Genomic DNA, 14,773 nt, shown 5'->3' on the forward strand with positions numbered 1-14,773 from the left:
TTTCTCGTGGGTGTATGTCTAGAAAACTTAATTGATTTAACGTATTGAATGAGAATATATATTTTTCAGGCTGGTCAGCTGACAGTGTTATCAGTTGACAACTGAATTGTCGAAAGTTCTTAAAAGTTGGCTTTTGGTTGAAAAGCATGAAATACAACACTGCAGAATGAATTTCCTGTGCAGTAGGGGATGAGGGAGGAGTTGAAGAGGGGACTTCTCTGGTAACTCAGATGGTAAAGCACCCACCTGCTGATTCAGGAGACGTAAGAGATGCTGGGGTGGGAAGATCCCCTGGGAAAGGGAGTGGCTACCCACTCCAGTGTTCTTGCCTGGAGAATCCCCTGGACTCTCAGAGGAGCCTGGTGGGCTATAGTCTGTGGGGTTGCGAAGAGTCGGACACAGGTAACCAACTGAGTACATACATCGTATGTGACGAGCCATGAAGCGGTCTCGTTTATTGGTAGCATGCTTATGTGGGCATCAGTTAAAGCAATGCTAACACTAGTTGCTTATTGGAAAAGCTGATTTAAAAACTTAAACTAAAAAATAAAGCCCAAACATTCCTTATGTGAAAGTCACTTGGAGAAAAGCCGTATGAATAAAACATGTTACCAGATCTGTCTTAATTTTTTCTTTTCTGTGGCTTCTGTGAGTCCTGAAGGTTAACGGAGTGCATTTGGGTTTCAGGGGAACACATCTGGGGACTATAAGAAAGCCCTCCTGCTGCTCTGTGGAGGCAAAGATGACTCATGTGACCCCGGGGAGACACCCCACACCACATGTATCTTGTCCATCTGTATATCTTCAGTAGAAAAATGTATTCCGATCCTCTGCCCGTTTTTAAGTCAAATTATTTTTTGTTGTTACTATTATTTGAGCTCTTCATATATTTTGGATACTATCCTCCAATATTTTGGATATTAGTCCCTTACCAGACATAGGATTTGCAAATATTTTCTCCCATTTGTAGGGTGCCTCTTAATTTTGTTGATGGTTTCCTTTGCTGTGCAGAAGCTTTTCAATTGATGTAACCCTACATGTTTATATTTGCTTTTGGTGTCTTGTGGTTTCAGGTCTTGCATTCATAACTTTAATCCGTTCTGAGTTACTTCTTATGTATGGTATAGGCCCAGTTCTACTCTTTTACATGTGGCGTCCAGTTTTCCCAGCACTGTTGACTATTCTTTTCCTATTATATATTCTTGGTTCCTTTGTCGAACATTAATTGACCATATTATCTCTGGGCTTTCTAGTCTGCTGTGTTGATCTGTATAAACTGTTTGTCTATTTTTATGCCAACAGTTAATGCTAGTCACTCAGCCGTGTCCAACTTTGTGAACCCGTGGACTATACATTCGGCTCCTCTCTCCATGGGATTCTCCAGGCAAGAATACTGGAGTGGGTTGCCATTACCTTCTCCAGGGGATCTTCCCAACCCAGGGATTGAACCCAGGTCTCCTGTGTTGCAGGCAGATTCATTACCATCTGAGCCACTAGGGAAGCCCTTTTAAGCCAATGCCTTACTGTTTGGTACCATAGCTGTATAATATAGTTGAAAATAAGGAAGCATGTTGTCTCCAACTTTGTTTTTCTTTCTCAAGATTGCTTGGCCATTTGGAGTCTTGTGGTTACATAAAAATTTTAGGACTGTTTGTTCTGTTTTTGTGAAAAATGCTATTGAGATTTTGATAAGGATTGCATTGAGTCTGTAGATTCCTTTGGGTAACATGGACATTTTAACAGTATTAATTAGTCAATCTATAAGTATGGAATATATATCTTTCCATTTATTTGTGTCTTCTTGAACTTCTTTTAGAGTTTCTTAGAATTTTCACCTCCTTGGTTAAGTTTATTACTAAATATTTATTTTTTTTATGCAATAGTACGGAGAAGGCAATGGCAACCCACTCCAGTACTCTTGCCTGGAAAATCCCATGGATGGAGGAGCCTGGTGGGCTGCAGTCCATGGGGTCGCGAAGAGTCGGACACGACTGAGCGACTTCACTTTCACTTTTCACTTTCATGCATTGGAGAAGGAAATGGCAACCCACTCCAGTACTCTTGCCTGGAGAATCCCAGGGATGGCAGAGCCTGGTGGGCTGCCGTCTATGGGGTCGCACAGAGTAGGACACGACTGAAGTGACTTAGTAGCAGCAGCGGCAGCAGCAGCATGCAATAGTAAATGGGATTGTTTTCTTAATTTCTGATTGTTACAATGTGTAGAAATGCATGGGGTTTTTGTATATATATTTTTTAATCCTGTAACTTTACGGAATTCATTTATTCTAGCAGTTTTTGGTAGTGTCTTTAGGGTTTTTGATTTTAGTATCATGTCATCTGTAAATAATGACAGTTTTACTTCTTTCTAGCTGCTGTTTCTGAGCAGGGGGAACCGGTCAAGGATTGATTGATTGTAACTTTCCTGTGTCACGTTTGTGTGCAAGCCCCAGTGGCCGCCAGAGCCAGGCAACCAGGAAGTGTCTCATGAGCAGCAGCTTCTGTGACTGCTGCACCAGACCAAATGTGCAAGCAGTCCTGGGAGGTCCTGGCAGCCTGGGGCAGGCGGAGTGAGTGTGCAAGCAGTCCCGGGAGGTCCTGGCAGCCTGGGGCAGGCGGAGTGAGTGTGCAAGCAGTCCCGGGAGGTCCTGGCAGCCTGGGGCAGGCGGAGTGAGTGTGCAGGCCGTCCCGGGAGGTCCTGGCAGCCTGGGGCAGGCGGAGTGAGTGTGCAGGCAGTCCCAGTCCCGGGAGGTCCTGGCAGCCTGGGGCAGGCGGAGTGAGTGTGCAGGCAGTCCTGGGAGGTCCTGGCAGCCTGGGGCAGGCGGAGTGAGTGTGCTGGGGGAGGTTTATGGTGAGCCTGTGTCTGTCTCTCCTCCCAGCTTCATTGTAGGTTTCTTCTCATTTGTCTGATGCATAGGAGTCACTCAGCTAGGCGTTTTTTTTTTTCTTTTTTATCTCCCACAGAAGAAAATTTTCCCTTCTTATCTGTAGATTTGGTATCCATTTAGTTCAGTTCAGTTTAGTCGCTCAGTCGTGTCCGACTCTCCGTGACCCCATGAATTGCAGCACGCCAGGCTTCCCTGCCCATCACCAACTCCCGGATTTCACTCAAACTCATGTCCACAGAATCGGTGATGCCATCCAGCCATCTCATTCTCTGTCATCCCCGTCTCCTCCCGCCCCCAACCTTTCCCAGCATCAGAGTCTTTTCCAGTGAGTCAACTCGTCGCATGAGGTGGCCAAAGTATTGGAGTTTCACCTTTAGCATCAGTAAAATTCAGGATCCTTCTATGTTGCCATTTTGAACCAGACTCTTGGTTTTTCTCCTTTTTCTGTTGATAAGGTGAATTACATCAACTGATTTTGTTGACTTAAAAAAGATACACAACATGAGAGATGTGAGTTCAGTTTTATTTGGAGCAGAATGAGGACTGCCACCCGGAGACAACACCGCAGATGGTTCTGAGAGACTGCTGCAACGAGGTGGGGTTTGGGGAAAGGTCAGCTTCTGTGATTCTGGTGAAGGGGGAGTTCATGCAATCAATCACTTACCATACAAAAGATTTTCTGCTAGGGATGAGGAGCTGATGTCACCATCAAGGGATTTAGTGCTTTCATTGGATATGAAGACATGCAAGCATTGGGCTCATAAAATCAGTTCCTGAAAATAACTTAGCAGTTTTCCTAGAGCACAAAGTGCCTCATCCCTGTTCACCCTGAACTCCTTTTAGGGCATGTCAAAGGTCAACAGCTGCAGGGCAGAGGACTCGGTCCCCACGGAGGTAGATGGCTAACGCCCTTGGTGAGCGCCAGCTTTTTGTTGACAATTTCCAAATCTTGAACGATCTTGCATCCCCAGGATGGAACTGCACTTTGTCAACAATGTTTTATCATTTTTATGTATTGCTGGATTTTTTTCTAATACTTGTTTGAGGATTTTTCTGTGTTCATGTGGGATACTGGCCTGTAGTTTTCTTGAAATACTTTTTTGTCTAGTTTTGATATCACAGTAAACCTGCCCTCATAAAATGAATTGAGAAGTATTTCTAATCTGTCTTCTCTGGGTTTGTGTAGAGCTAGTATGAAAAATTTCCTGTTTCCTTTTATGTTTGGTGTTTGGTGGGTTTGCCATTGAAGCCTGTCATGAGCTTTCTATTATTTGGGCAAGGGTAGTTTTAAACTACAAATTAAAATATCTATTGTCATTTTGAAAAAATACGCACAACCTGAAACTTGAGAGTTACGTTTTCTTTGGCAGAAATTTTTAGGATGTCAAGCCTGGGCGATAGCATCTCAGGGAACCCTGAGAGAACTGTTCCAGGGTGTTGAGGCAGCTGCCAGGGAGCCAGGCAACAAAGGACAGGTAGTCTGAAAGTCAAAGGATTATTGTTAAAACCAGACACCTCAAGGAATGTAGTGCTTTTCTCTGTACAGGAAGATGCAGGAGTCTGGGCTCACTGAAATCACTCCTTGGATATGCACCCCGGCTCTCTGGGGCCAGTACCCCGTGTTCTCACACCCTGAGCTTCCTCGGGGCTCACGGCAGGGAGCGGCTGTGGTCTACTGGCTGCCTGATGGCAGGGCTCCTTCTTCCTGGGTTTTCCTGGGGTCTCAAAGGCTCCCGTTGAAGGGCCGTGGTCACTGATGACTACGACATCTTTGTCTTATATGGCAGGAAATATTCCATTTCTCATTCATCTGATTTTTAATATATACACATCAGATATCATGAAGTTGTTCAGTCAGTTCAGTCGCTGAGTTATGTCCAACTTTGCGACCCCATGAACCGCAGCACGCCAGGCCTCCCTGTCCGTCACCAACTCCCGGAGTTCACCCAAACCCATGCCCTTTGAGTCGGTGATGCCATCCAACCATCCCGTCCTCTGTCGTCCCCTTCTCCTCCTGCCCTCAATCTTTCCCAGCATCAGGGTCTTTTCAAATGAGTCAGCTCTTCGCATCAGGTGGCCACAGTATTAGAGTTTCAGCTTCAACATCAGTCCTTCCAATGAACACCCAGGATTGATCTCCTTTAGAATGGACTGGTTGGATCTCCTTGCAGTCCAAGGGACTCTCAAGAGTCTTCTCCAGCACCACAGTTCAAAAGCATCAATTCTTTGGCTCTCAGCTTTCTTTATAATTGTGAAGTTAGTGGCTTAAAATAACACAAATTTTGAGAGGTTGCAAGTCCAAAATCATTCTCACTGAGCTAAAATCAAGGTGTGGGCAGGACTGTGTCCCCTTCTGGAGGCTCTGGGGAGAATTCATCCTGTCTGTTCCAGCATCTAGAGGATACCTGGGTTCCTCCACGTGGGGGCCTTCCATCTTCAAAACAGCAATCAGTTCACTCCGGTTTATGCTTCCTGGCCTCTCATCTCCTTCTCTGTTTCTGACTCCCTCACCCACCCCTTTTAAGGACCTCTGTTGTTTATACTAGGCTCGGCTGGTAGTCTAGGCCCTCTCCCCATTTCAAAGTCACATTTGCAAATACTTTTTTGCCATATGAAGTCATATATTCACAGATTCCAGGGATTAAGACATAGACTTTTTTTTTTTTTTCTGGGAGTGGGGACATATTTCTGCAAACCACAGATGGTTTCAAAAAAATACTTTGTGGTACACACAGTATTTTCTCTTTGTTAGGGTAGGAATGATGTTTTATATCCCAAGTATAAGAGAAACTTCCAAATAGTATACATAGCTAATTTAGATGACACAGATGGGAGAAAATATTTTATTACTGGATTTTGAATATATACTTAAGATCAAAAATCTCTGTGGATATTTTTCCCCCTCAAGTGTGTGTGTGTGTGTGTACACATGCACCCTGAAGAATCAGACCAGGAGGTCTGTGACAGTCTGTCTTGTGCCCAGTAGGTGGTGCTGTTGGCATAAACTTACAAACCACGTCTACATACACTGAGCTTGTTCACTTTTCAGCAACAGAAGGTATTCCTACACACCTTCCTCACGTCAACCCTCAGACAAAAAGTGAATTTAAAATTTAATTCCCTACTGGTTACTCATCTAGCTTGGTGGCTTAGAATCATCTTGTTTTCTCTGGTTTAGGCTAATCAGTGTTGTTTTCTGAAGCACTGATTTGTTTTTCTCCCAGGATGTTTGGTAGTTAATTTAGTCTCACCTCTCCTCCCAGCCCTGCAATGGAGCATGGAGGACTGTCACCTTTTCCTACGGTCTTTGGATATTTTCTATGGATGGTATATATTTCTCTTCACTTTTCAACCTGACAACATTTGAAAATATAGCCAGAGGTGCACATAGAGAAAAGCTGCACCTTCTACAGAATGAATTTGCCTTCTGGGTTTTGATATTTGAAATGGAGAAATATTTAAAATTTTAAATTCACTTTTTTAAAACGTTGGCTTTTATACAAAAATGTCTGAATCTATATTCATCACATATTCCCACAGACAAGTTTGACCTCCCAAATTCCCTATTTGTGATAGTGGCTCTAAAATTCTCCTAATTATTCAGTCTCAAAATTTTGGGAATATTTTTATATCCTCCCTTTGTCTTTCATGTTAAACTAATTAGTAAGTCCAAATAATTCTTTCAATATGTTTATCACATCTGCCCCCTCCTTTCCATTCCTGCTCCCCTCTATTTCTGGAACTAACTAGCTTATTACTGCACAAAGTAACTTCTTTTATTAAAAATTCTTTGTTTTTTAAAAAAGCAATAAATGGAACAATTAAAAAAGTTAAAAAGGGTGGAACTAACTATAAGGAAGAAGTCCTTATCCAGTTTCACTTCCCAGCCCATTCCATTTGCCATTGGGATGGGTGTCAAAAGCCTCAAACAATTTTATCATTTTCCATTTAAATTTTTCCAGGAAACTTTTACATATATATATATATTTATATATACACATATACATACACCCATATATGGATACATATCTATATATGTATCTGAGACATGGATCAGTTCAGTTGCTCAGTCGTGTCCAATTCTTTGCGACTGCACGGACTGCAGCCTGCCAGGCCTCCCTGTCCATCATCAACTCCAGGAGTCCAGCCAAACCTATGCCCATTGAGTCGGTGATGCCATCCAAGCATCTCATCCTCTGTCGTCCCCTTCTCCTCCTGCCCTCAAATCTTTCCCAACATCAGGGTCTTTTCTAATGAGTCAGCTGTTCACATCAGGTAGCCAAAGTAGTGGAGTTTCAGCTTTAACATCAGTCCTTCCAGTGAATATTCAGGACTGATCTCCTTTAGGATGGACTGGTTGGATCTCCTTGCAGTCCAAGGGACTCTCAAGAGTCTTCTCCAACACCACAGTTCAAAAGCATCAATTATTCGGAATTTAGCCTTCTTTATGGTCCAACTCTCACATCCATACATGACTACTGGAAAAACCATAGCCTTGACTAGATGGACCTTTGTTGACAAAGTAATGTCTCTGCTTTTTAATATGCTGTCTAGGTTGGTCATAACTTTCCTTCCAAGGAGTAAGCGTCTTTTAATTTCCTGGCTGCAATCACCATCTGCAGTGATTTTGGAGCCCAGAAAAATAAAGTCTAACACTGTTTCCACTGTTTCCCCATCTATCTGCCATGAAGTGATATGACTGGATGCCATGAGTTAGTCTTCTGAATGTTGAGCTTTAAGCCAACTTTTTCACTCTCCTCTTTCACTTTCATCAAAAGACTCTTTAGTTCTTCTTAACTTTCTGCCATAAGGGTGATGTCATGTGCATATCTGAGGTTATTGATATTTCTCCCGGCAATCTTGATTCCACCTTGTGCTTCATCCAGCCTGGCATTTCTCATGATGTACTGTGCATATAAGTTAAATAAGCAGGGTGACAATATACAGCCTTGATGTACTCCTTTCCCAATTTGGAACCAGTCTGTTGTTCCATGTCCATTTCTAACTGTTGCTTCCTGACCTGCATATAGATTTCTCAAGAGGCAAGTCAGGTGATTTAGAATCCCATCTCTTGAGGAATTTTCCACAGTTTGTTGTGATTCACACAGTCAAAGGCTTTGGCATAGTCAATAAAGCACAAATAGATGTTCTTCTGGAGCTCTTTTAATTTTTTGATAATCCAGCAGATGTTGGCAATTTGATCTCTGGCTGCTCTCCCTTTTCTGAAACCAGCTTGAACATCTGGAAGAGAAATGGATGTGTATATTTATATATATACATGCATTCTACTTCTGCTTCACTGACTACTCTAAACCTTTGACTGTGTGGATCACAACTAATGGAAATTCTTAGAGATGGGAATAGCAGACTACCTTAGCTGCCTCCTGAGAAACCTGTACATACACAGGTCAAGAAGCAACAGTTAGAACCAGATATGGAACAACAGAGTGGTTGCAAATTTGGAAAGGAGTATGTCAAAGCTGTATATTGTCACCCTGCTTATTTAATTTATGTGCAGAGTACATCATGCAAATTGCTGGGCTGGATGAAGCACAAACTGGAATCAAGTTTACTGGGAGACACATCAATAACCTCATATATGCAGATGACACCACCCTTATGGCAGAAAGTGAAGAAGAACTAAAGAGCGTCTTGATGAAAGTGAAAGAGGAGAGTGAAAAGCTGGCTTAAAACTCAACATTCACGAAAGTAAGATCATGGCATCTGGTCCCATCACTTCATGGCAAGTAGTTGGGGAAACAATGGAAACAGTGAGAAACTTTACTTTCTTGGGCTCCAAAATTGCTGCAGATGGCAACTGCAGCCATGAAATTAAAAGACACTTGCTCCTTGGAAAAAAGCTATGACAAACCTAGACAACATATTAAAAAGCAGAGACATCACTTTGTTGACAAAGGTCCATCTAGTCAAAGCTATGGTTTTTCCAGTAGTCATGTATGGATGTGAGAGTTGGACCATAAACAAGGCTGAACTCCAAAGAATTGATGCTTTTAGACTGTGGTGTTGGAGAAAACTCTTGAAAGTCCCTTGGACTTCAAGGAGATCCAACCATTCAATCCTAGAGGAAATCAGTCCTGAATATCCATTGGCAGGACTGATGCTGAAGCTGAAGCTCCAATACTTTTGCCACCTGACATGAATAAGTGACTCATTGGAAAAGACCCTGATGCTGGGAGAGGTTGAAGGCAGGAGGAAAAGTGGATGACAGAGGATGAGATGGTTGGATGACATCACTGACTAGATGGACATGGGTTTAAACAAGCTCCAGGAGATGGTGAAGGACAGGGAAGCCTGCTGTGCTGCATCCATGGGGTCACAAAAGTTGGACACGACTGAGCAACAACAACAGCAAAATCTATATATCTATCTGTATCAGAGATGTAAATATGTGTGCTTGTAATACTTATCCTGCTCCTATGTATGTATACACTATTTCCTCGTTTATGCATATCAAGCCTTTCTCTTGGTCTGTGCTGTAACGGATGGTAATACTGATCCCAGTTTCCTCGCATCTTCTCCCTCCTCTCGGTGTAGTTCTGTTGCCCTTAGTTCTTCTCAGGTTACCTGTGTATCGTTAAAGGATACCTTTCTTGTCCTACAACTATGGGAAGAATCTCTAGACCCCTTGCTTGGAAGGTAAGGGCACAGCGACTCTTCACTAGTTCTCTCCCCGTCCATCTGCCACCCTTGTCAACTGTCGTTTTACTTTTTAAATGTTCAGCGTTCATCCTATATACACTCTGGTCAATGATCCCAATTAAGTCTTTTGTCCATTTATTGATTCTACAATCTGAAATAGAAGAGTTAGCATTATTGACTAACCGCTCACCTGGGCGTGGTCTGTGATTTTACTTCCGTCCTGGTGTACTTTTATCACCCGTCCTCATGCTCTGCCTTTGTTGTTTCCTAAGTGTTGGTAATGTTGTTGCAAGTCTGTGGCACCTTGCCCACGTTTTTCCTCCTGGGATTTCTGTCCTGAAGCTGATTTATCTCTAGATGTGCTGCACTCTGGGCACCTCTAAATAGCAGCACGTGTGTGGCTTAACCCCGAGGGAGGCCGTACCCACTCACTGGCCTGGCTCTCCTTAGACACGCCTGCAATCTTTAGGACTCTCCACTCCGCTCTGTGTACTCTGCCCCCTTCCCTTCCCTTCCCGTTCCTCACTTCCCAATCCTCCTTCCCTCCTTCCCTCCATTCCTTCCTTTCTTTTTTTGTGGCTGGGAGTAGGGATAGGGGTAGGCAGTTGGTGAGAGGTTTCTTGAGCTCCAGTGTTTTGTGTGTGTGTGCGCTTTGTTTCAAAGACAGGTTTTCAATTAATTCTTCTGTTTTAGGTACTACACGCCATTCTCATGTTCATTCTCCTTGATACCTGTGAGTCAAAAACTTTTTCTGGGGTACCACAGGGAAGACTCTCTCTCATCATCCACAGCCTCTTTTCTGTGTTTTTCTGATTCGTGAGACACCACTTCTCCTTCCCTTCTTCCAGTTCCCAGACATTTGATGACCTTTCCCTCGTGCTGATGACTTCCCTCCCAGTCTCACTTTTGTGAGATTTTTAGAACCTCAATTTTTGTTTTTAGAGTCCGGTTTTCATAACTGCTCAGACTTTCACCTAATGAATCTAATGAAATGTAGTTAAAAAAAAAAAAAGCTGTACTTCTTGGGGAAATTGGATGAAGAAGATATAGTGAAGACTATATATTCACTTTTAAGTTATTGAAAATCCATGCAATGTTCTAAATAATAGCAAATGTTAGTTGAGGTAACTTTCATGGTTTGGTTATTCAGCTTAAATTTGAACTGTGGCTTATTTTACATATGTGTTGATGTAAATTATTTCTAGTTTTCCATGGTTTAAAAATGCTGCCTTTGAAAGAAATTCCGAAAATTCACCTGATATATGTACTTTGACTTTCTAAGGAATTTATATTTTTATCAGTATTGAATTTTAGCCAGTGCTCCAATATAAGGAAGTTACTGTTTTGAAATAAAGCAAACTTTTATTTCCCTTGAGGAAAAAAGCAGTCCTGAAATGCCGTTTAAGCGCCCCCGCTGTTGAGAGCCTCTTGGGCTGTGCTGCTGAGTCCCCGTGCCCTCGCTCTTTCTGCTTCACTTGGCACCAGCGTTTCTCCTTCCTTGACTCGGTTTCTGTTACCAGGCCGATCATCGTGACATCCTGAACTGTCTCCCTGCCTGCCTCACGGAGCGTGGGCACAGGGTGCGCTGCTGGGCTGTGGGCGGGCGTCCTGCTGCTGACCGCTGTCCTCCAGACGCGGCTTCTGCCCCGGCCCCCAGCTCGTCGCTGCCGCCTCCGCTCCTCCCGGCACCCTTGTCTCCGTCAGTTTCTTCCTGCTGGTCTCGGAGTCGGCGGCCGCGCGGCACACGCGCAGGGCCGGCACGGCTGGCGGGCCCCGGCGCCTTCCCGGATGCCCTGGTACCACGCTCCTCTGCCTCCCCCTGCTCCTGGTAATCTGGCTGCAAGCCGCTGCCGCGTCGCCGCTGAAGTGGCCACCTTCTGAACACCTTGTCCTGGCTCCACATCCTGCCATAGGCTCAGTCTGCCGCCAGACTGTGCTCGGACCCAGCGCGTGTTCTTTCGTTAGGCCCCAGCCTCTCCCCCTGCTCGCTTGTTCGGGTTGCTGCAAGGAATACAGAAATCCTTTGTATTCCCAGCTGTTGACAAATCACCCTCCAGGTCTACACATTTTACAATCTGTATATTCTCAATGGGGGCAATATCACCCCTAAGAGGGTGAAAATTGATTCTTGGGGGCTGAAAAGAATTTACTCTTTTTGTGTATAAAGCATAGATTCATATACATATATACATGAGCAAATAAGCAGAATACCTGTGGTATTAAAAATTCATGTGGAGTGGTGATTAGCAAAAAAAAAGTCTCTGAAAGCTGCTTCTGTGTGTGTGTGTGTGTGTGTGTTAGGGGACACTGATGAAAAAAAAAAGAAAACACTGGTTTAGTTTTGAGGTCTCATATTCATCCTGTTTCTACTTGCCCAGAAGCCTTCAGTAGCTTCCTGCAGGCAACTCTGAAAAACCCGAATCATGTTCTGCAGTTCAAATCTCTTCCTCTTTACCCTCCAACCATCTTTGCAGTCCTGCCCCCAACTCTCTCCCTGCATAGATAGATTGCTGCCCACAGTCCCATAACCGCAGCCTCTGCTCTCCTGCTTTGCTCTTAACTGCGTCTGGTTGGACTTGGACTGTCATCTGGGAACTTAGGTGTTGAGAGGATTCCCGCTGTGGCTCCAACTGTTATGAGAGGCTCACTGGGCCTGTGCTGTACAAACAGTATGGTTCACGCTGAGTCCCTGCTTTCCTTCTGGGAGCCTGGAATCCGGGTACATGCTAGGCAGAGAGTGCTGATGTGACCAGCCCCCAGGGAAAACTTCGGGTAGGGAATCGCTAATGAGCGGCCCCGGCACACAACTTTTCACATGTGTGGTTACAACTCACTGCTTGAACGATTAAGAGTATCCTGTGGGACGCCACGGGGAGGGGACTCTTGGGAGCTTGTGCCTAGTGTTTTTCAGACTTCTATGCATATGGCTTTTCCGTTGCTGAGTTTGCTTTGAATCCTTTCACCGTAATAACTCTTAGCTGTGAATATGGTAATAACTCTTAGTTGTGAATATGATTATATACTGAGACCCGTGAGTCCTCCTAGAGAATGATTGAGCCTGGGGTGGTCTTGGGAACCCCTGAGATAACATGAATAGTGGTTTCTATTGTCCCTTTGGTTCTCAGCCATTCCTTCAGGAAACAAGAATGATAGGAGTCTCTTTGCCTGGAGATGGTCAGCGAGGCTTAACAGCTTTGGAAGGAAGGTGATAGGAAGACCATATGTCCACGGCCTGTGGTGGATTATATTAGGTTAATTTAGCTAAGATGAAGTTGTGTTTTCCAGGATTTCCTTTGCTGTGCAATTCCAGGTTAGCATGCGTCACGAGAGAGATCTCGCACAGGACTTGGAAGGCAGAAGTGGAATGCCAGTGATCTTGCTTTTTATGCTCTAAAGCTTAGTGAGGCACTGCTGCAGCTTGTGTCATGCTGTCATTTATCCGCAGGCTCATCTGGTTGGCATGGGACAGCCGCTGGACTCGCGTCAACCGCAGCTCCTGCCTTGTCCTCCTTCAGCGCTCTACTCCCCACCTCCTGGCTTAGATGTGTGTTTAGCTTTATGGTGAAGGGCAACTGTGTCTCCTGCAAAGTTGGAGACCTGGAGATGGTGAGGGACTGAGTCAAGGTCCAGTCCATCCGTTTGGCTTCAAGCGTAGCCTCCCAGGGGCTGAGGGAGGCAATCCACCACGAGCTATGAGAGTCCGTGGATGTTCCCGCTCGGAGTGCCAGGAATACAGGTCTGCCCTGACCAGGACATTTCTCAGGGTTGTGTTTGGAGCAAACCACCCTGAGGAAGAGATAATACCTCCATCTGGGACAGAAGAACAGTTTGTTTACTGCTTATGATATTTATTTTGGTGAATTTTCTCAACTCAGTGTTTCTCAGCTGGGATGTAAATTCGCTGCTGTGCAGCATCCATCGGGGACTCTGCACTGCCCCGCATGGGACTGGGGAACAAGGGGAACCAAAACAAACTTCACGTTCATGCTGCTTTCTGTACTGGGAGTAACAAGAGGACTCTATCTCAGGTCAACTGCCAGAATCCTTGAACAGTAAAAAGCTAACTTAGGAGCTTGTAAGTAGGTTAAAATCTTAGATTCTGATAGCACTTTGTTTGCACCTTCCCTTCCTGTCGCCTCTGTGGTCTTTAGGCACCAGACACACATAGATTGTTTAATCAGATCCCACAGGTGTGTAGGGATAAATCCACCCCCCCAAATATGGATTACATACATTCTGTAGTCGATATGCTTCTCTGATCAAATGTGATGGTTATAGTTCCCCTCACAACCTGGCTAATGAGTCTCCTGATTTTCTATTTAAATATTATTTAATGGCAGCAGAATATTTCACATTGGGTATGTTAGACATAATTTATAGACCTGAATTTGGGGCACAAAAAATATTTGGCAGTCAGTCTAATTGTTCTAAAAGGAAGAGCGATTTGTGAAATTGAACTAGATTTTGAAAATGACCTTTATTTTTCTGAGTTATTAATTTTGTGTAAGCATTGGAACATTCTGTTCTGTACTATTCTGGTATTTCTTTTCCATTTGTTTAGATCTGTACCACCTCCAGTGCAAGTTTGGGAGAAAGATCACTGAATCAAAATATTCCAGGTCTTGGGACCAAGTTCTTGTTTGATAAGGGAAATGGAAGCTAAAGGAGAGGGTAATGAAGTCAAGATCAGTTAAGGCCCCCTGTGAACTCTGAACTTTTCATGTACTTACTTGCTGTAAGAGTTAATTTTTCATGAATTTGCGTGTCATCCTTGCGCAGGGGCCATGCTAATCTTCTCTGTATCGTTCCAATTTTAGTATATGTGCTGCCGAAGCGAGCACAGAGCTAATTTTAAGACATAGTCAACACAGAAACAGCCTTGACTCTTGGATATAAGGCTATATGAAACTGTGCTTGGTGACAAATAATATCTGCATCTTTTCCAGTTAAAACGTTCAAATGACTGTATTCATTAATGTGATGTTTAAAGAGGGAGAAAGTCATTATCTGATTTTCTTAGCAATGAAAATGACTTATTTTGTCCTGTGCATTTCTGCTTCTGTTAAGGGGAAACAAAAAGTCTTTCATAGAATAATTATGGCAGCACAGAAGAATTTAACTATCCTAAAGTTGCTGGAACGTAATAACATTGTTATTTTAAGTGGACAGTAGATATGAGAAGAGATTCTTGCTTAATGTAGTATGAAGAATGTGACCCAAGAATAATC

At 43.8% G+C, this 14,773-nt stretch overlaps 1 non-coding gene across 1 annotated transcript; it reads right to left on the reverse strand.

Moving 5' to 3' along the window:
* Window positions 1-14,279: 14,279 nt before the first annotated feature.
* On the reverse strand, window positions 14,280-14,386 carry LOC129562245 (U6 spliceosomal RNA). Its single transcript, XR_008687161.1, has one exon. It is a non-coding gene; the product is annotated as a U6 spliceosomal RNA (small nuclear RNA).
* Between the last annotated feature and the right edge of the window lie 387 nt (window positions 14,387-14,773).

This window comes from Moschus berezovskii, chromosome 5 (genome assembly GCF_049115385.1).
Source record: "Moschus berezovskii isolate FMDL1 chromosome 5, NW_MosBer_1.0, whole genome shotgun sequence".
NCBI classification, from domain to species: domain Eukaryota; kingdom Metazoa; phylum Chordata; class Mammalia; order Artiodactyla; family Moschidae; genus Moschus; species Moschus berezovskii.